Source organism: Mycteria americana, chromosome 1 (assembly GCF_035582795.1).
Source record: "Mycteria americana isolate JAX WOST 10 ecotype Jacksonville Zoo and Gardens chromosome 1, USCA_MyAme_1.0, whole genome shotgun sequence".
In the NCBI taxonomy this organism is placed as follows: Eukaryota; Metazoa; Chordata; class Aves; order Ciconiiformes; family Ciconiidae; genus Mycteria; species Mycteria americana.
The window spans coordinates 172,122,119-172,144,507 of record NC_134365.1 but is presented as its reverse complement, the minus strand read 5'-3'; positions in this window follow the sequence as shown (position 1 = coordinate 172,144,507).

Below are 22,389 nucleotides of genomic sequence, written 5' to 3'. Positions count from 1 at the left end.
TCCATTTCCTTTTTTCCTTTTTGGCTGAAAGAACTATGGAAGTTCTTAAAGGAAACTAAAGAATAAAAAATACAGCTGTGTAGTGGACAAGGGTAAAAATCTGCCTGGGGTGCAGTTAAAAGCTGTTTAATATCCTTCTAGGTTAAATGTGCATAAATAATCTGACAGTGTTAAAGACTGTGCCATGAAGTATGTATACTAGATGTAGACTGGGAGATAATGGTTTGGAATCTGTGCCTACCTATCATGGAGCATATACTCATCGTAGAAAACTGCTCGTAAGACACACACTCACACAAAAAATTATAAACTGTGTTAGCTACAAAACTTGAATCAAAAAACTGGGAGTCCAAGAAGACTTTATTCTTTTTCCTTCCCACTATCTAAGCCTCTCTGAAAATAAATAAATAAATAAATAAATAAATAAATAAGAAATATAAAATGCCATTAAAGGCTACTTACTCTGAAATCAGAAGGCATTTTGTATTTCAAACAACTGAAAAATGAAAATTGAAGTTCTAATTTATATTCATTTTGCAGATCTGATAACTCAAAGGGAAGATTCAGAGACACTTGGACTCTGAGGTGTGGAGTCAGAGTCATATCAAAGCTCCTTTTCAAGTTAATGAAAGACACTTCCAGCTAGTGATTCATTCAGTTTTAAAGTAGACAAATGACATGAATTGCCCCCAGGATACAGCTGCACTGATTACAGACAATTACTAGAAGGTGATCTTTGCCTAGATACTTATTTTCTAGCTGCTGGAGTTAGATGAGGTGAATCCTACTTTTAGTCTTTTTCCTTCCCACATTCCTCTGTAAAATATGTGGGTTTGTAAAGACAATTTAAGATTTTTTTGGCAAATGTAAGATTTAATTTTTCATCTTTTTATAGCAAATAACATGAATGTTAAAGTCTAACACTGGAAACACCCAAACATTTCTCTGCTACTTAGAGTTGAAAGTCCTTTTGCAAGCTACTGTATATATCCTATTTTTATACTATTTCTTTCTGGTTGACTTGCACCAAAGAAAATATAAACTGAAAGTTCCTCACAAAAAGCACAGTAGATGAAAAACAAAATAAACAACCAAAAAAACCCCTCACTGAAAAAGAATATGAATACATCATTTTAATATAGAAAAAAAGAAAAAATTTCAGGTGGCAAGTCATGAAACCAGAACATATATCATGTCTATATTATATTAAATACATTTTATCAACAATATCCATAGTTTTAGTAAAGCTCACTTTATAAGCTTGGAAGTAAAAATCTTTAAGTTAGCTATCAAAGGCAACTGGAGTTCAAAACACATTATGTATTCCAACTGTTTGAAATAAACATATAATTTCATGAAATCAGTGTTCCATGTGAAAAAAAGAACGTAGCAGAAGAAGTATTGTCATTGTAAGACTGGGCTACAGGGTTATGATGACTGGAGCATGTGCGTAAAAGCATCCGATTGTGAAATTGAATGCTTTGTTATACTTCATTTCAGCATTAAATAATCCTTTGCAGTGGCTTCCTGAGTCAAGCAGAGCAAAATTTGTGACATCTCAAACAAAGATGAGATTTTGAGGAGATGAGACTGAACAATACTGTGACTGGTGTGTATAAAACCATGTTTCTACAGAGTGGGCAATTTGTTTCCAGCTTCTTCTTTGTTATTTCTATTAGAGCTATAAATTAAAAGCAATGTATGAACTAACATTCTCCAAAGCACTGCTTTACTTATGGAGAATCTACTGACATTACCACGTTTTTATGTGAACTTTTGGTTCAGCTAAAAGACCACAATATTAACAGAATATGTTGATGAACAAGAGTCATACTGGCAGTTAACCCTATGGATTAACTTTAATAAGCTCTGTTTATGCATTTTATAATCAGGGAGTTTCATTTGTCTTTCCATGCCTTTTTACTTTATTACTTAATTACTGTAGTATCCCATTTGTATTAATAAACCTTTTCTTTTGATTGGCAGTATTTTGTGTTTTGGAAGAGGAAATATTTTCTGCAGATCTATAGGAAGCAAATGAACAGCAAATGCAAAGGAAACTCATGTTGGAAAGAATAAAAATATATGAAATAAAAACAGGGAGAAAGACTATTTACTCTGACATTCAGGTAAGAGTACCATAAATGCTAGACATTTCTTTTGGAAGGGGCAAGAGGAGCACTCCTTACAATTCTTTCTAGAAGCTAGTTTATATGGATGATTTTACATGGGGCAGAACACATTTAGCTAAGGACGACTGAGTATTAAGATTTGGCATAGTATACACAGTGTTGTAAATCAAATTTCCTCTGTAACTTTGAAGTAAATTCTCAAAATATGCTTTATTTCTCCCACTTCTACTAAAACAGATCTTGACTAATCAGATTATTTTCTGTCACAATTTTTACTATATTTCAAAGCACAAGACTTCTATCTTAAAACATAATCAAAATAAACAAGGGAAGGCTGGATCTGCAGTAACCTAAATACTGCAAAACCTCTCAATGTACTAGCTTGAATGTATTGGTGAGCCAAAGAAAGGCATTACAGACCATGCACACTTTTTGCATGCATTTATACCACAAAATAAGAATAGGGATTGCAGGCTCAGACCCTTGAAAATTAGTGTCATCCTAAACCTTGGGAAATCGGGTTAAATTAAAAGTCCGATATAGGGATGATTTAAAAGTAAGGTTTGTAGCACTATGCTAATGCCTCATAATACTTTTATAGTTTATTGTCTGTACAATAGTTCCTGCAAAATTAGGAACAGTACTCCACATTTTTCTTTTTTCTTGTGTTCTTCGTATATCACAATATTATGATGCTTTTATTGTACTGACAGATACAGCAGTAAGCAATTAAGATAAGAACGTTTTATAGCTGGTGATTGAATCTATATGCTTGTGAAAATTTGGTATCTATTAAAAAGAAATATTTGAAGGTCTTTAAAATGCTTGGTACTATTGGATAATAGAATTGGCAATTTATATTTGGAAAGCAATATACTATGTCTGAGTACTTTTCTAGTCAAGAGCTTGGATTTGAACGTAAGTGACAGTCTTTAACTGTATGGATGCCAGAGACCTCTGAAAGTAAAATAGCTGTGACCCCATCGCACTGACTCTATTGCTGCTGTGCTAGGGTGGGAGTCCAGAGGCACGCCTGGCACATTGGCCTGCCTCTAAGTCTCATTCCAATCCTGTTATATAGAGTAGAATCCAATGCCTGAGTTATTCAAAGTTGTTTGAATGTCATTGCTCTGTGCTTGATGAAAACTTTCTGCCTTTGTGCTTTTGAGAGCTAATACAGGAAGTCATCTGTACTACAGGCAGTATGGAAAAGCTCCTGCTGCCTTTTCACAGAGTTTAACAAATACAGTATTTATGAAATGCATAAATGAAATCAACATATCATCAAGACATGCTTGCAATAGCTGAAGAAACCTTGAGGGAATGTTACTGGTTATAGCACCTTCAAAATGGCAACTTCTAAATTAAACTTTTCCTACAGGAGGTATCTTCATCACAGTATTCTGGCATTCTCACTTCTGTTTCTTGACTGCATGGTCACTGACATTCTAGGTTTTTTGAGGGAGGGTTGTTTTGTGGGGGATTTTTTAGACTGTATATACATCCATACTGTTAAAATTTTTCTCCAAATGGGTCACAAACACATGTATGGAAAATAAATATTTTACAAGAATTAACTACTTCAGGAAAAAAAAGGTATTTATAATAGAGTTTAACATTTGTACATCATTATCTCTAAATACCACTCCAACGAAAGTAACACATTCAATAAGCAAAATACTAAATTACCCTAACCACAGTGATAGCTCAAAAGAGATACAAGGTTCTATACATGCATACACATTCACTGGTCTTGAAAAATGCTGATCTGTTGCATCAAGCAGGAAAAGCATATAGCACTAAGCCATAGAATCTAAAATCAATAACAAAGAAAATAATTCCCACCTCATTTTAGAAGGAGAGTGATTTGCCCCAGAAACTGTTAAATTGAAGTCAGAAGTGTGCTGATGCGAACAAATTTTCCTTTTTCTAATTTCGTTCAGAAAAACTAGGACTCATAGATATTGTTCATGTACAAATTTTTCTGAATAATTAAATAAAATATATTGGTCAGCACAGTTAGAACAATAAAAAAAGAAAACATATCGTTTCTGGCTCACCCTGGCTCTGAATTAAATTTACAGAGCTTTGTTCCCCAGCTTGTCCTCTTTATGATGATTTTTTTTTTTTCCTCTGAGGTGATGAACAACTAGAACTGGCAGCATTCTCTGTCACCTGCTTGGAGTTTTCTGTCTCTAGATGAAGTGTCTTGCTGACATAGCTCAAATGTTTGAGGATTCATCCCTTTGTGTATGTTGCATAAAATTTCAGGAATTCTTCCAATTAATTCCTTTTATTCCCATGGAAGAATAATCCACTGCTTTATAGTGGTGCAAAATGGCTTAATACAGTAGCAAGAAGTATCCTGCAATGAGTGAATTCTTTCAGTATACTGACCTTGTATGAACCTGTCATTTGGATCCAGGGAAGCAATAACATTTACTCTCAATGAAATAATATCTTTTTCTTGGTGTTTTTCAAGTCATGTTTAAGATACTTCTGAAACTGGGATAAAAGGGACTTTTGCTTTGGGATTCTCTTATAAATACGTTATTTCCCTGAGTGGTGAATATTTCAAAGTGGGTTTGAAAAAACTACTTTGCCTCTATTCTGGAAGAAAGAAACTTTGTTTCTCATTAAGATCTGTGCCTCTTCTCAGAGCATTCCTCTTCTTTCCTGCAATCTAAACCTCAACATATATTGGATCTTGTTCTGTATTAGGGAACAGTCCCTCCATCTTATTATAAAAAACATTTTTAATACTACTGTTTCAAACAGTTGACTACATTAAGATTTCTTTCCATTTCTCAGCGAGGTATAAAGGAAGATTTGGGGTAAGTAATGAATGACAAATTAGCATCTTACTAAGATAAAATTGTAGTTAATTGAGGAACATAATATTTGCTATTATGTTCGGTACACTATTAGCTATTCGCTAATATACAGCGAATGTATATTAGAGATGTTTTGTTCCCAGGCATTTTGACAAATCACTTGCAAGGTTGATTTGTTACAATAATAATGGATAAGTGATGACATATGCTTAATATAAAGGTAAAGGACTTCTTTAAAGAATCTTTAAGAATTAAATATTCAAGTGTTTTAATTAAGTGTTGACTTGGAAAATGCGTGTGTGAAATGATATGGTAAGGTATGATAGGGTAACAATAAGCATGCTCATTTGAAGTTTTCTGGGACAGGATTAGTACACTTTGTTATTCCTTTCTACTGTATGGTGACACAAGTTACAGCTGATTTTTCCTGTTCTATTCTGAATCTATATAGAAATACATTACTTTGATTTTGGCAATACAGGAGCATTAACTTAATCTCTGCTTGGTTTTTTGCTTAGTAGAAATACAGAGTCTTATGACAATTTTAGGGGTGCTTTTTGGTGAGCTGAAATTTATTAAAATGTCAACAAATTTCAATAAAGCCATGTATTTAACTGAATTTATCTAAACTAATTCCAAACTGTAATTCAAAAAATACTATGCTACATTAGCAAAAATAGTTGTTGATTTGATTAGATTTTAAATCTGAACAGAACTGTCAGGTGGTCTGCCAGGAAGTCTCTTTTTGTTGTTTTGACTGGTGATGGTAAAAGTTTACTTTCATATGTTCCAGCTGATTTAATGTTTCTTCTCAATATTCTTCTTCCCAAATATCAGTAAGTACCATTACCATCAGAATTAGAGCAGCCAAATCCTTAGGCCCAGAACTACACACACAAATGTGGGAACTCAACTATTGAAAACATTTGCCTGTTAAGGAAAAGGTTCAAGAGCTCTGGGGGAATACATCTTCTGCTTTTTATTGATTTTAATTTCTGTTAATTAAAAACATTCTCACTCAATTATTTGTACCAATTCCTGTTGCCATTATGAAACACCCCAAAAAAATCAACAGGGAGAAGATCTGTCCAACATGAAGTGTTTTAAAAATTTCATCATATAATATTTTTCTTTAGGATTACCAGTAGTGTTACACAGGGCTTTTTACTTCATAACCTGTCAGAATAAATATGAACTGTTGAGTACTTCAGTATTTCAGAACTGTCTCTTGATATTTTTTTTCATTAGTGAAGGAATATGCAGGATAATGACGCAAAAATCTATAGGAAAGAAAATAAGTGTACCAAAATCCACAGACTGAAAGCAAACATGAAATGTTTCATTAAACTTGGAAACAACACTAATTTTTTGCATTGTGCCTGTACAGCAGTGTATCTGAGAATGCAGACATCCTCAGAAAAGACTGATCTATTGTTCATCTAATCTGATATTTTACACCTTTGGGAGCAGATTAACACAATTTTAAAAGATATTATGAACCAGCTGACTATAATAATCCTTTATGTGAGTGTTCTTGCCCAATGCAAACACAAAATAAAACAATTTCTATTGAATTCAAGCAAAGGAGGTCTTAAGTGTCATATCACTTACAGCAGTCAGTATTGGGAAGAAGAAATACCACAGAATTAATAATTAAATTAACTTAACTTAACTTAACTTAAATTAAATTAAATTAAATAAAATAATTAAATAAGATAATAAATAGATAATAATTAAATGTCATAATTTATCTCTCGATATGTAGTTTAGAATACAACTTGTCTTAAAACTTGTCTTACATCTTTGAAGCAAAAGTGAAAACAGCACTGAATATTAAAACTCATGTTGTTTATATTTTTTTTAACATGGCAGAGGAATTCATCTTAGCATAAAAATATTAGTGAATGGGAACGGGAACAGTTGGTAACAAGCTTATATGCAGGTATAATCTGAAGCTCAATGTTTTTACTCTATATTACATTTAACCTGGTCTTCTGTAGTGAATGTCCCCATCTTGCAACTGATTCAAGGCTGTCCAGAAGGACAGTCATTGGTTCACACTCTTACATCTCTGTTAATGACATTTAAAATCCACCTGGAGTGGCACTTGTGATTACATTTACCTCCAAAAGACTCTAGATTGCAAGCAACGGAATGCTGTGCACAGTGAACCAAACAGCAGTCACTGGCAATAAACAGGGCATTCACTTGAAATCCAAGCTAATGCTATGAACCAAACTATTGGTGAAAATTAAGCTTTAGTAACCATGCAAAATTATCATTGAAGTTGGGTCAGTCTTTGACCTATATCTCATAGCAATTTACAAATTATTTGATTTTTTTGAAAGGCACTACTTGTAACTAGGTTTTAATTTGCTGTTTTGATTGATTGCCTCTTCATGTCTATGAATCAAGACTGAGAAAAGACACACTCCAAATAGAAATATGTATTAATTCTAATACAATAAATTAATATATTTTTACATATCCTAATCTATTTCTGTGGAAAATATGTTAGTAATTCTAATATTTCTCTCAAAACATAATATTTTGCAGTAATACTTCCTTGACCTTTTGAACTTTTTCAATCTTTCCAGAATTATCAATTTAAAAAATCTTTTTTCCAGAAATTTTCTTGTCTCACCATTAACTTCATTTCTAGATCATTAATGAAAATACATAACTACATGAAACTAGTATGTAACCTCAACATATCTTATTATTAATCTTTTGTTATACTGAAAACTGACCATCTATACTTATATTTATTTTAGGTATTTTATATAGTTTTTGACACAGGAGGAAATTTTGCAACCTTCATCTATGATTATTCATTTTCTGTAATAGTTTCTTGTTACACCTTGTCAAAAGCTTTTTGGAAGTCTACATAAATTACATTGCTTCTTTTGCCTTTACCTAGTATTATGTTGACAGGTTCTAGGAATTCTAATAGATTGATAAGATGTGATTCCCCTCTGTAGAAACTATAGTGATTAGTTCCCTTTGAAAGCTCTGAAGAGTAATTTGGTACAGTAATTAAAGTAGAATAGAAAGTTGACAACGGATCTTTCTGATGAGACTAAAAGAACTTCCTTTTTTTTCATTAATAGAATACTTAGAGATAATTAAGGAACTGCCATCTATAAATTGGAACATTCCCAAGCTAGTTGAGCATACTAAAATAATACGCTACACAAAAGTCAAAGTGTAATATCAGGATTTTCCCAGTTTCTTATAAAATGTCATATTTTGTCACAGGTAGGCTTTTTTTTCCCTTAATAACTATCTTTAAATCCTTAATTTTTAAAAGCTATTGTAGCATGGATCTAAAAGTGTTAGCAAACAGCTTTCTAGGAAACATCAAGATAAAAAAAAAAGCATACCCAGTTGCTCATCAGAAAGAAAAAAATATTTATGGTATATTCACTTGGCTTTCATAGAAAAAGATTAAAAAAAAAGTTATTACTTTCCATCTAAGTCTGTATAGATTTTTTTCTTTTCTGAAATGTTGATAGATTTGTTCTGATATTTCACAATGAAAATCTGAAACTGCATCTTAATACCTTTTCCAACCCACCTCAGCCAAAACCCGGTCCAATATGTTATCTGGAAATAGTAAAGGAGAAAAACATCTTACGAAGTTATTACAGATAAATGAAGCATGAAGAATGCATATGAAATAAAAAAACCCACACAGTAATGAACACTCAAAGTTCTCAGAATGTCAGTAAAAAATCCTACATTTTCATAGAATATCAAGATATTTATTTTCATCAAAGCAAGTCAGAATTTGTTTAGCCTCTCCTCTATAAATCGGTTCACTTTAGTTGCTCTAGTACGCCACGAGTCTTGTAGTTTAGCTACTGAATTCATTGAGTTTAAGGTCAAAGAATTGACTATGCTTCCCATTATGCATGGCAATTATTTGTTTTTCAAAATAAGCCCTAAGAATTCAAGCAGAATGTAACACACTGCTTTATACGTGATGCCTGGGTGAGGAGTCCATCCTATGAAAGACAACGGAGGCTTGTGTACCTGGGTGATAATTTCTTTCAGTCACAGTACCAACCCAGAGATACTCATGTTAAGATTTAGTTAATATAAAACAAAATGTTTTGATTCAGCTTAACTATCAGAAATATTTTGCTTCAAGATGACACAAGCTAAAACATAATAATCATTTGTTGTGGTTTAACCCCAGCCGACAACTAAGCACCACACAGCCGCTACCTCACTCCCCCTGCAGTGGAGTGGGGGAGAGAATCAGAAGAGTACAAGTGAGAAAACTCGTGGGTTGAGATAAAGACAGTTTAATAGGTAAAGCAAAAGCCACACACGCAGGCAAAGCAAAACAAGGAATTCATTCACTCCTTCCCACGGGCAGGCAGGTGTTCAGCCATCTCCAGGAAAGCAGGGCTCCATCATCCATAACGGTTGCTTGGGGAGACAAACGCCATCATTCCAAACATCCCCCCCTTCCGTCTTCTTCCCCCAGCTTTATATGCTGAGCATGACATCATATGGTATGGAATATCCCTTTGGTCATTTGGGGTCAGCTGTCCCAGCTGTGTCCCCTCCCATCTTCTTGTGCACCCCCAGCCTACTCGCTGGTGGGGTGGGGTGAGAAGCAGAAAAGGCCTTGACTCTGTGTAAGCACTGCTCAGCAGTGACTAAAACATCCCCGTATTATCAACACTGTTTTCAGCACAAATCCAAAACACAGCCCCATACCAGCTACCATAAAGAAAATTAACTCCATCCCAACCAAAACCAGCACATTACTATATTTGTCATTATGAAAAATTTTTAAACGGACTAAAATACTAAATTGAAAATCCCCAACTGTAAGCATTCTAGAGGAAAAATGAGCATGAGAAAAGCATCCTTTTGTGTCAAAAGCTTTTTGATTTTCTTTAACTATTTGATCAATTTAGATGTGCTCCATAAACCTTCTTTAGGGCATCACTTACTTGTTGGTGTGACTTCTTTCTTTCTTTGGTTATAAATATTTCCTGGTGTATTAAGTTCATCTTGTATCACTAGAGGTGAGGAGATTGGTGGAAGATACAATTATCCTCTACAGTGATTCCATCAAAGACATTAATGATATTTTGTCTGCAACAAACAAAAATTAATTTTGATATATATAAAACTGAGTTTCAGATAAGAGTATGAAGATGATATCATCTTTGAAGGTATTGTTGGTGGAACTATTAACAAAATGCTGTGATCAGTATTCCTAAAAACAAAATAAAATTAATTTAAAAGTTAGAAAGATTTCCAAGAACGATGAAATTAACCTTAGGGTTTAAAAACCATCTGGGATAGATATGCTTATCTAGTTGGACTGACTTTATGGTAGTCTTCACAGGCCTTGGAGATCTAATTTAAAAGATGAAGAGGTATAAGTTCCGTTTAAGAGACAAAAGAAAAATAAGATATAGTGGCCCAAAACTGAAATGTGAAAAATAAATTACCAAAAGAAAATATTTCACTAGCAAAAGTTATTAATCATAAGATAAATGAAAAGAGGATATTAATCTTTTTTATAGATAGCCTTCCATTAAAAACAAAATAACATTAAGAATGTGCTGGCATTCAATAAGAATGTGTTTTACTTCAGAATGTTAGTTATGTAATAAAAATGAATTTTTTTTTTTTTCTCTTGTAAGAAAGATGACCTAAAGTTTTATGTTTTGCATTATCATTGGAAAAAAAGATCAGGTCAAAGTTTTCCCAAACGTAATATCTGAGTCTATTTTTCCCTTTCTACACCCTTATTCAGGGAAAATTATCTATTGATATGTGATCTCAGAGTAGAAAATCATTGTGGAAAAATAAAAATAAAAATCTTGGACTTGATAAAGGTTATGTTTCCTTTTTGTTTCCACCTGGAAAGGAGAAAGTTCTCTGAAAATTAATGAGTAGTCATAAAGTGTTTGAAGGACAAGTGACAATTTCTTCTAGTGCTTGAAAGGGAACATATTTTGATGCTTCTGAGTGAAATCAGTGATTTCCTAGTTAATGTGTATTGTAGGAAATTAGGATGTGCAATCAGAAGTTGTGAGGTTTATATCCAAAAGGAAAGGAAATGTGTTCAGAGCAAGAAAAACAATTTATTGTTGGTGTCTATGTATGCGGAAACACAAAGTGGTTCACAAAGATTCAACAGATTGTGAACCTTGCTAAGAGATGGCTTTTAAAATAACATTCATATTTCTCTATATGGTATACTGCCAACAGAATGAAATAAATGCTAGCTGTAGCATTACAAACTTTTATTAGAAAATCTGTGAAAGCTTAACAGACAATATAATTTTTGGTGGAGTGTATGACCTTGAGATTCTCCCTGTAATTTTTAAAAATTCTCCTCTTATTTTTGAACAGATAATGGAATTTCTGTTTGGATATATTTTAAAGACCAGTTAGGGACAGAGAAGGATATCTGTAAAATTGAAATCTTCTTAGTCAACATTATTGCACTCTGTTAAATTTAAATCTCATATGCTTTCTGTGATGGCAAAAATGAATTTTCATTACTTTTTTTTTGCTTCCATTGGCATGGTAGAACCAGTATATAAGTGAATGAGGATTTATTTTTGGTTCATGTATCATCAATACAATTATTACAGTTCCAAATGTGAAATCTTTATTGCCAGTGATAATGCTTGAACTAGAAAGCACAGAGCTTAATTTTTATATTCAATCTCTATTTTCCATTTTAAAAGATCTATCATTTCATGTGTGTGTTACAGAGGAATATGATAGTGTCACTGTAAAACAAGTAAATTCTATTAAATTATGTGTTAATGGACATCAGAAAGGACTCTAGCATTAGACAATTTACATGAGACATGGAATACAAAGGTTCAAACCTTTGTTCTGAATAATCGGTGCAAAACCTGAAACCTTTATCTTCAAATTCCCATATATATTTCTATATTTTTCATTGTTTTTAATATGTAAAACAGTAGCAAAGACTGAAACAAAGTATTACTTCCTTCTGAGATACAAAAGAAAATTTTAAATCTCAGAATTTTGCAGGGAAGACCTTTTCTCTAAATGGAAATGTTGTTGAATAATGTCACACAAGATTCCTTTAAACTTATTACCTTGTCTTTGTATTTAAATGCATACTGCTTTATCTGACCAAATATTGGGCTTTCCATCATATTAATTGATAGACAAGTCCTGAGAGGTAGAAAATTGCAGATAGAATGAATATAACAAGAAATCATGATCAAACAAGAGAAAAATTATTAACAATTTTCTGGTCAAATCTCTTTGTCATTCTAGTATGGTTTTTCAGATACTACCAGAAAGACAATGAAGACAAAGCATTCTATGCCTATCTCAGCTACGAAGGAGGGGACTATAACTCTGCCCTATGAGCAGTAATTTGGTTTCTGCATTAAGGAATTTATTCTAGCATAAATTAAATGTAATGTACTGTATGCATTTAATTTTTTAACAAATCCTATGTTCTCTACCTTTTGAAGTTCAATTTATAGTAAAGATTTTTATATTTTAATGTCCTAATTAAACAAATTGCTTTTGTATTTTAGGATAAAAAAACTTTAAACAGAGTGCTCTTTGTTTTCACTAAGAAAAGTTTTGTCTAGCTAAGTCAGGCATCTTCCTAAGGTCCTGACTTCTTTATTAAGAGTTGTTCTCTCTGTATTCTGCCTTTCCATAGAATATATAAAGAGGAAAAAAATGGAGGAAAGAAATTGAGGTCACTGCCTCATAGATTTCAATTTATGAAATGGTATTTCTCTTGGAAGCTTCACAGTCATGAAAAGCGTTCCTGAGAAACCCTCTCAATGAGGCCTGACCAGGAAATGAAGCTTCTTTCTTGGTGTTGTCTCTGTTTGTTTGTTGATTTTTATGTTTTCATATCATAAGTTTAATATGTTACCTCTGAATTTATGATGTAATGAGGGCCTAGTTTTCTAAAATTATGATTTTTTTTTTCTAGCTCCTGAAAAAAAAAAGTGTTCCATGCTTTATGTTGCATCTTCTCAGTTTCTCCTCATTACTGAGAAAACTCATCTATGTTGTTTGCTGTCTGTTACATTTCAAGATACCTCATTTTAACCATCATTGTATGGTTACTGATGATCAGAAGCACACCCTGCCAAATTGTTTGAATAGTCAGCAACATACAGTATCAGCACTGGAGAAAAAAGTTGTGACTTCCAATGTGTTGCGTATCCAGAAGTTTCCCCAAGTGATGTAATCCACTCCACGCCAGAAAGAAAAAAGCAGCTAACAAAGAAACATAAATGTTCAAGAAATGCTAATAGTATAAGGGTTTGCCTACATATATGAATATGGGAAGTGCCTGTGGAGGGGTCCCAGAGGTATCCAGTATTGGATTGCCCAGTATGCTGTTTGCTGCCTGTGTCAGTGTGGTTCATCTGGCCTATTTTTAGTCACTGTTCCCTCTACAATCAGTGACTCAACTGATTTTTGGATATACTCATCTCATTTGACTACAGAGGAATACTAAGATGTCCATCCACTGAGCTGAGGAATCTCAGTTATGTACCTAAAGCTAACTCATGGGACTCCAGATCTCTGGGTTCAGACAGCCTGTTCTGACAAAAGTTCACTGCTGCTAAAGGGCCCCTTTCCTCCAAATTTTGCATGTACACATTCCCAGGTTCCCTAGCCTTGACTTGACTAATTTTATAGAATGAAGGAATATAATAAAAACAGACACTAGTTTTCCACCATATCTCTGTATCTTTACAACTAAAGATTTATTCATTTTATCTCCAAAATTTCTGAAAATCTGGTATATTTCACAATGATAGTTACTCTTTCTCACTTATCATGCTTTCTCAATAGTTTCTCAGAAAATAAATGAAGATATTTAGGTAGTATTACTTCCTTCCTCCCTCCCTCCCTCCCTGCCTCCCTCCCTTCCTTCCTTCCTCCCTTCCTTCTTTCCTTCCCCCTGCCCCCAGGCTTCTAAACTATATTCGTTTCTATACAAGTCACGAAAAAATACTGGTCATAATAAAAGACTAAATCTAACAGTTTCAGAAAACTGGGTTATCAATCCAGGAAGCCTATTTTGAGATCTGTAGTTTACACAATAACATCTTAAAATTAGCTGATTAGTAAAGCAGGGAATAAACAGAAGAAGTTAGAAACGAAAATTCCTATAAAATATATAGCCTTTTTTAATAATGTATTCAGTTGTCATCTTATGTTGACAGAATAAGACAGGCTATAACAGCAGCTATCCCCAGATCAAACCATTTTTAAATGAATTACCTAAAATTAAATTTAAACCCTTTACGTGTAACATGTTTATAAAACATACTTGATTTCTAATAAAAGGGGTTTTTTAATTATTAATTGCAAGTATTCCCTCAGAAATTCTAGTTTATCAGTAGAAAATATGTTGGAAGGATGTGGAACATGTTTTGGATTTATTGAATGGGGCAGGAGTTTAAAAATATTATTTATTAAAATATGTGATTTCTTATGGCTCACTGAAGAGACTTTTGACTTAATAATTTGAAACTGATAGAGTTTTGTGTAAAATAACCTTTGCACTACCATCTATGAAACTTTTATGTGAATAAACAAATTCATTAATGACAGACACAGAGTTCAAAAAAACCTGCTATTTAGAAATTGTGAGATTTTTGTGTTGACTTAGCATACCTAAAATAAAGTGTAGCAAAAAAAGGACTCTGCACTGCCAGCTTTTTCTTGTCTTATCTATTGTACCTTCCAAAGTCAATATTCTGGGTGTTTTGTATTATATGTAAAAAACTGTCTTTCAGTACTCATGTATTTGCTAGTACTTCATGCGGAGGATTTATGGAAAAAAATCTTTTAAATGTCAGCATTAATGAGAGTTAAAGTGTTATGCTAAATGTGGTATCACTCAAAAATTATGTGCCTCCTTGTCTGCTTTTCTTGTATCAATATGTAAATGGTATTTTTTTTCTTTCTTAGTACATAAAATGTTTTAATTAATTTTAAAAGAGTTCTCTAGCTGTGTTACTTTCTTTAAAATAAAAATAAATTTGATTTCTATATTCCTTCAATATTTTTGGATGAAAAGGTACGAAACCCTTGGGGTTCTGTTCAATTGAATGATGCATGGCTTCCTAGATCCTGGCTACACTCTAACCCCACAGATTCTGGGCTGGCACTGTGCAAGTGGAAAACCAATTAAAAGGTCTGTTCCACAAGTGGTGTAATGAGTTTCTTGACCCTCAGCAAAACCTTTCTACTCTCTTCCATCCTTTCTCACCTGAGGCAAAGCAAAGGTAGTAACTGTAAATGCATGAAGGCAATAATCCTGTTGTACTCTTCCAGTGAGCAGTCTGTTTTTCTGTAAAAAAAATCCTGAGTGTCATATATTGATTCCTTCTGAGGTGAAGCAAAAATTGCTGCTAATCTAAAACACTAACCTGTTTACAGTTTCCATGAAATAACACATTTATTCTTCTGTTGTCACCTGCTTTAAGTTCTAGATACTTTTCATGTGGGATCACTAAGAAATGTACATGTAGTTATACATATTTATATATTCTTTATTTGAGGTGTACAAGAGGCACACATTTTATAACTGTTGGCAAAAGTAATTTTCAAATGGACTGATTTTTCAAATCAAGTTCTGTTCACTGAAAGGTGACAAAGTAATCAGAAAATACCGCATATAACAAAAAAACCCAAATCAAAACAAAAAATCTCTTCATTGGTACTGGTTGCTTTTTCCAGTGTCTGCTCTTCCCCTTTTCCCTACATCATTTACCAGAACTAGAAGCCAGGCACTGCATGGATCCTGATTCTTTACAGGCACGCAGGAGTATAGTAGGTCATCCTCTGTCTACAGCTGATTGACACAAAGGCTGTCTCTAGTGTTACCTCTTCCCATGAACACAGCTGCACAGCTCTGTTCAGCCACACCAATTGGCTTAACAGTGATTTGCCATCCAGATTATTTTTTCCAAGGCAGCATGGTAGGTAGCAAATGAAACACTGGATGGTGGAGATCAGACAGCACCTAGTGTCACTGGCTGCACAGAAAACTGTTCACAGAATCCAAGATACTGCTCTCTTTTTAAATAATACACATTATTTCATGAATTCTTTCACTGCATCTGCCCTGCATCTTTTAACCAAGTATTGTGTGTTGACCTCAGCTAGCAGCTAAGCTCCCATCCCGTCACATGCTCACTCCCCCTCAGTGGGGTCAGGGAGAGAATTGGAAGGGCAAAACCAAGAAAAACTTGTGGGTTGAGATTGAGATTTAAGAGGGGAAGCAAAGATACATGCACAAGCAAAGCAAAACAATTCGTTTACTACTTCCCATTGGCAAGCAAATGTCCAGTCACTTCCTGAAAAGCCAGACCTCAGCACGTGCAATGGTTACTTGGGAAAACAAATGCCATCACCATGAATGTCCTTACTCCTCCTTTCTCCTTTCTCCTTTCTCCAACCTTTCTCCTTACTCCTTTTGTTGTGGAGTACGATGTCATACGGTAGGGAATATCCTTATTGTCAGTTGGGGTCAGCTGTCACAGTTGTGTCCCCTCCCAACTTCTTTTGCACCCCCATCCTACTCACGGGAGGGTAGCAAAATGAGAAGACCTGGATACTGTGCCAACAGTGTTCAGCAATTCCTAAAACATTGGTATGCTATCAACACTGGTTTAGTTGCAAATCCAAACCACAGCACCATACAGGCTGCTATGAAGAAAATTAACTCCTTCCCAGACAGACGCAGTAGACCAAGTATATAATCTAAACACTAAAAATGCAGTGAAACTTTAATCATAGGAACCATGTGTTCAACACAGAATTTGTATCTCAAAATGTTATATTTGGGAATTTCACATTCTGCACATCATTTTCTGTATAGCGCCCTCTACGTAGCTGTCCACAGTCTCTTGATTGACTCCAGACATCTTAGCCTAAATCTAATTCCTTATTAGTCATGGTCCCAAGCGCCACATTGCTTTAATCACACAGCTATAATAATTAGATTTTATCTTTTCCCAAGCTTTAAAATCACTGCATGAACCTACAATTGCTGTAGAAATTGTGCTTTGAAAGACATAAAACTTAAACCTATAACGTTGGAACTATTTTAGCCAACTTAGCTGCCAAAGTTGCGTCTATATCTTTAGCAGGACTGTCTAAAGTTGCGTCTATATCTTTAGCAGGACTGAAAAAAGGACTGTCGTGGTTTAGCCCCAGCCGGCAACTAAGCACCACGCAGCCGCTCACTCACTCCCCCTCGGTGGGATGGGGGAGAGAATCGGAAGAGCGAAAGTAAGAAAACTTGAGGGTTGAGATAAAAACAGTTTAATAGGTAAAGCAAAAGCCGTGCACGCAAGCAAAGCAAAGCAAGGAATTCATTCACTACTTCCCATGGTCAGGCAGGTGTTCAGCCATCCCCAGGAAAGCAGGGCTCCATCACGCGTAACGGTTACTTGGGAAGACAAACGCCATCACTCCAAATGTCCCCCCTTCCTTCTTCTTCCCCAGCTTTATAAAGTGAGCATGACGTCATGTGGTATGGAATAGCCCTTTGGTCAGTTTGGATCAACTATCCTGGCTGTGTCCCCTCCCAGCTTCTTCTGCACCTGGCAGAGCACAAGAAGCTGAAAAGTCCTTGACTAGTACAGCAACAACTAAAACATCTCTGTATTATCAACACTGTCTTCAGCACAAATCCAAAACATAGCCCCATACCAGCCACTATAAAGAAAATTAACTCTATCTCAGCTGAAACCAGGACACATGGGATGAAGCAATCCTCTGAAGAAGGTGCACAAGTTCTGTAAGTAGTCAAAGGACAGCAGTGGGTGCACTTGGAGATTCCCAAAAACTGAGCACCAAATTTAAACTGGCCTGATTTCTTCCTAGAGATTCTTGAACACATACAGTCATAAAATATGAAGTCAGCAGTTATTATACAGTTGAGCATATGGTACAAATTTAAAGAACAGCTTGTAAGCCTGATTTATTTTTTTTTCCCAAATACAAGAGTTGGCCTAATAAAAAATACTGACTCTCCATTTTACCTTACTCTGAGAATTCAAATGTGGTTTTGTGATAGTTTTTTCACTGAGAAAGGATTGACCCAGGCATAGTCTTATTCTTTAACAATCCTCTTAATAACTTCTGGTTCTCAAGATAAGGCAGTCAAGTCAGAATCTATTAATGTTTAAAATTTCTATTGACAAAGTAAAAGATGATTTTTTTAACAATCAACTTACTTTGAAGAAATTAAGTTATCTTTGATAGAGAGAATGAATTCACTTATACAAAAGTAATACTTTCAGTATATTAATTAACTAAATGTTGCTCTCAGGGTGCAAAACTAATCATTTTTGTACTTTCCATTATGTGATTAATTCAAAAATGCAGGTATGCACTCATCATTCAGATTGTAATTTGCATTACAGTGGGTAAAAATCTAATTAATTTAAAATAAAAATAGATTACAGTCATATAATCCACAATTTAATTCTTTAATTTAAAGCTCTTCTATGAGAACAAGAATTCAACTGCAGGGTTTTTTTAATGTGAAAAATTTTAAGGATCTTTTTGTTTTTTAGCAAAAATAATATTTTTTTTATTTTTTATGGGAGATGGCCTTCTGAAAAACACTGTTTCTTTGCACATAATCCCATAATTCTTTAGAAAAGAAGTCACAATATTGACTCAAACAGAGTAGTTATGTGTTACATTTTTTGTTATTTTCAAAAAATAATATTGTGGTTTTCTTTAATTTATTTGGTTACTCAGCATGGTCGAGTGCCTTATGGTAAGAGAAAACATGAATAGAAACAATAATTGACATATGAATAAGTGGAGGAAAGAGAAAATTGCTAAGGTTGCAGGATCAAGGTTAACAATGAAAATGTAGTGAACATGAGGGAGAAAAAGCTAAAATACTTCCAAATTTATCTAAGAAGAGCATGAGAAGTTAAAAGGGTAGAGGGGCCTTCAACAGAGTAGAAAATTGAAATGAACAAGGGTATCACTGCAGAGTGTTGAGTAAAAAAGCTGTAAAACTTTACTGGACAAGAAAGGAAACCTGTACTTATGTGACAGCCTAGAACTTGTTATCACTCAGATAAAACAGGAGTATGTCCATGAGCCCTGTGGTCTGAGGATAGTTGCAGTAATGAGCTCATATCATTTTCCTGTTGATGAACAGATTAAAGAATGGCTTCATCTACTTTATTTACTTAGATTTCCTTCCTAGAAATCCTCCAGATTACACTTGGGAAAACAGATCAAACTGCACAGGAACTCTGATTTGGAAAAGTGTAGGCAGAAATGAGAACCACAGACAGGTGAAAGATTATTTTTTTACAGCATCATTCTAGTTATAACTTTAAATTCTTTTGAATATCTCTCTACATATATTTCAGAAGACTTTTCGTGAGGTAGGCTGTAGATATTCAGGACATGATAAACCAGCATTTTCCCTAAGGCCTAAAGAAAGATGAAGCAAGCAAGAAATATCTATATTTTTTGTTTATTTCATATTTTAGAACATAGGGGCTTTTTGATAGGCTTTGTTAGGCTTTATTAGACAGTTACACAGATCCAGGATAGATTTTGAGAGCCCTAAAGTCCTGCAATGTTTATTCTATTTATTTATAATATACATGATGCAAGTTGAAGTCTCTGCTTTCTTGCTTCCTATCAATGATTCTTTGGTCTGCATATCTCAGAGCATTTTAAATGATGGAAGTGAATGTTTTCCTCTTTCTTTCAACTGAGAGAGAAGGAATCTCAGATCTGAGATCTTTTATGGACAACTATAGACAGTTTGCTTTTTGCTTATTTTTCAGCGAGACTATACATATATTTTTTTCTGAACTGTTTATTTTTCCAATTGATTTAATTTCACTGATGACCTGAGAAATCCAGTATTTACCCAGCTCCAATAAAAAACAGGGAGATGTATGAGAAGATAAGGGTAGTTCTTTCTATTCTATGTGTAGTCTACTTCTACTGAATATTAAGAGCTTCCACTGAAAAAAAACCCCTGCTTTAAATAGGAACATTTTTAACCTCTGAATTTACAAAAATTTAGGGTAGGTATTTTGCCGATGACAATGTGTAAAGCCAAAGCAAATTAATCCTGATCTTTATTTGGATAAATTTGTATGTATCTTTGAGACATCTGTTTCTGTGATGATAACATAGAAAGATTGCATAAAGCAGGAGGAAACACTTCTACCTAAAACATCACACCATTTTTATGCATTGATTCCACTTACAATCATTTGTATACAGGAAATTTCAGAGTGATACCTAATATTTATAAGGTGTGTCTTATTTCTATGTGTAGTAGAATATTAGCATTTGAACGTGAATAAGTTTTAAAATGTCTTTCAAGCAATATGCAGAGTCCTAGGACCTTTGATACACAAATTAGTGTCTTTGGAGCCCATAGCAATTCAAATGGGAATGTGATTGTAAAATGACAGTCCAAAAGCTCGATCTTGAACTAGCCCTACACACATTTCAATAACCACTAGCAAAAGTGGAATCAGCTACATGACCGTGAAAGAGATCAGCCAGGAAATCATAAAGCCACATGACATTGATGGGAAATACATTCCAGATTTGGCATCTGGTTTCATTGTTGAAGGAGATAAGGAAAGATCCCTTTTCAGAAGCAAAAAGCATAAATCACTGTAGGGTTGAAGTAATACAATAATGACACACATCAGTTTATTTAGTATGTCATTTATAAAATTAACTACCTTTAAACTTTATAAACCCAGTCCTGCATTTTTAGGAAAGCTGCTGTCTTTATTTAGAGCAGAATATGGATTGGCACACAGCATAGCAGAAACATGCACAGCTTCTATTATTTATTTGTTTTATTCATTCCTACCCTTCATTATTATTGTTATTATTGTTGTTGTTATTCAAATCCCTTGTAACAGATCTTTGATTATGTAAAATCAGATCATGAACCACAAAAAAACCCCTAACAAACCCCCCACCAAAAGAACCATAATATTATATATATATATAAAATACATAATGCATATATATTTGTAGTTCATGTGTACATATATGGTTCATATATGTTTATACCTTTCCTAGAAACATTTGATTCACATATGTCTTAAAGAATGAAAAAGAAAAAAATATATTACTATTTTTAAAACCAAAGTATATAAATTCTACATTAATTGCCAGAATCAGTTTTTCAAGTCAAACAATACATTTAAGAAAACAAAGGCAATATAAATTATTTGACATATTGTAAGATACTTCTTTTTCCGGAAACAATTGCTTTCATGTTTGTAATATATGTGAAGTATGTATGTTTCAGTTAGAATTATTATGAAATTATATATACAGATATGTGTATCTATTGTGCAAAAATTTGAAATTCTTCAAAATTAGTCTCTGTTCCTTAATTTTTTCTTCATGAATTCTTTCCTGTTCTCCACATATTTTTGACTAGAAATTCTGAAGGACATTTTAGGCTGGGTCACTGTTAATACAATCTAAAAACTGTATTCTAGAAAGCACTATTACATGCTTAGGAGATAAACATGCTCAAGTAAATCTTATTTTAAGGTTAGTTCTAGTTTAGAAAGCTTGTTTTTGTGGCAGTTTGGGAAGCTGCACAATTTTAGCCCTCTTGCATGTTTGAATTCTGATTTCATTGCTGATGCATACTTGTAAGAATTGTTCTGAAGACCTTGAGGACCAAGAAGATGGCTAAGACATTCAAGCATCATGATATTTTGCTCAGCTTAGTTTGTAGTACCACCACTTGAGACACTTCAATGATTACTGATTTTCAGAATTTAAAAAGCATCCCACTACAAAAGATCAAACCTCTACAATGTATGCCAAATAAGATACCCCAAAATAGAATCACTGCCTGACATTATTACTTACTTCTGAAAATCCTACTTATGGGTTAATGTTGGCCTTTTTTTCATTCAGGCACCAAAGTAGATTAAAAAGAAAATCTGAAAAATCTAATCTAGAAAAGCTGATAAAAGAAAAAAAAAGGACTGGTGGGAAGCTCCTAGCAGTCTTCCCTTGCTGTCACAACAGCTACCTCTAGCCAAAACCAACAGCACCTTGAAGGTGACATTCTAAATGTGGTAATCTTGACAGCTACCTCAGTAAATAATGTATGATAACTAAAATACAGAAAATATATTAATTTACAAATATGATTATGATAACTTTTGCAAACATGAGTAAAGTAATTTTAAAATTTGCATAGCAAATATGTCTATTTGAATGACATTCTAATTTCTTCAGTGACTACATCAATGTTACAGTTAATACTTGTCAATCACAATACGTTAAACTGAACATTTCATATGAAATGTAATAACATCTCCTAATATTTAACAGTAATAAGAACAACAATAAGATTTTTA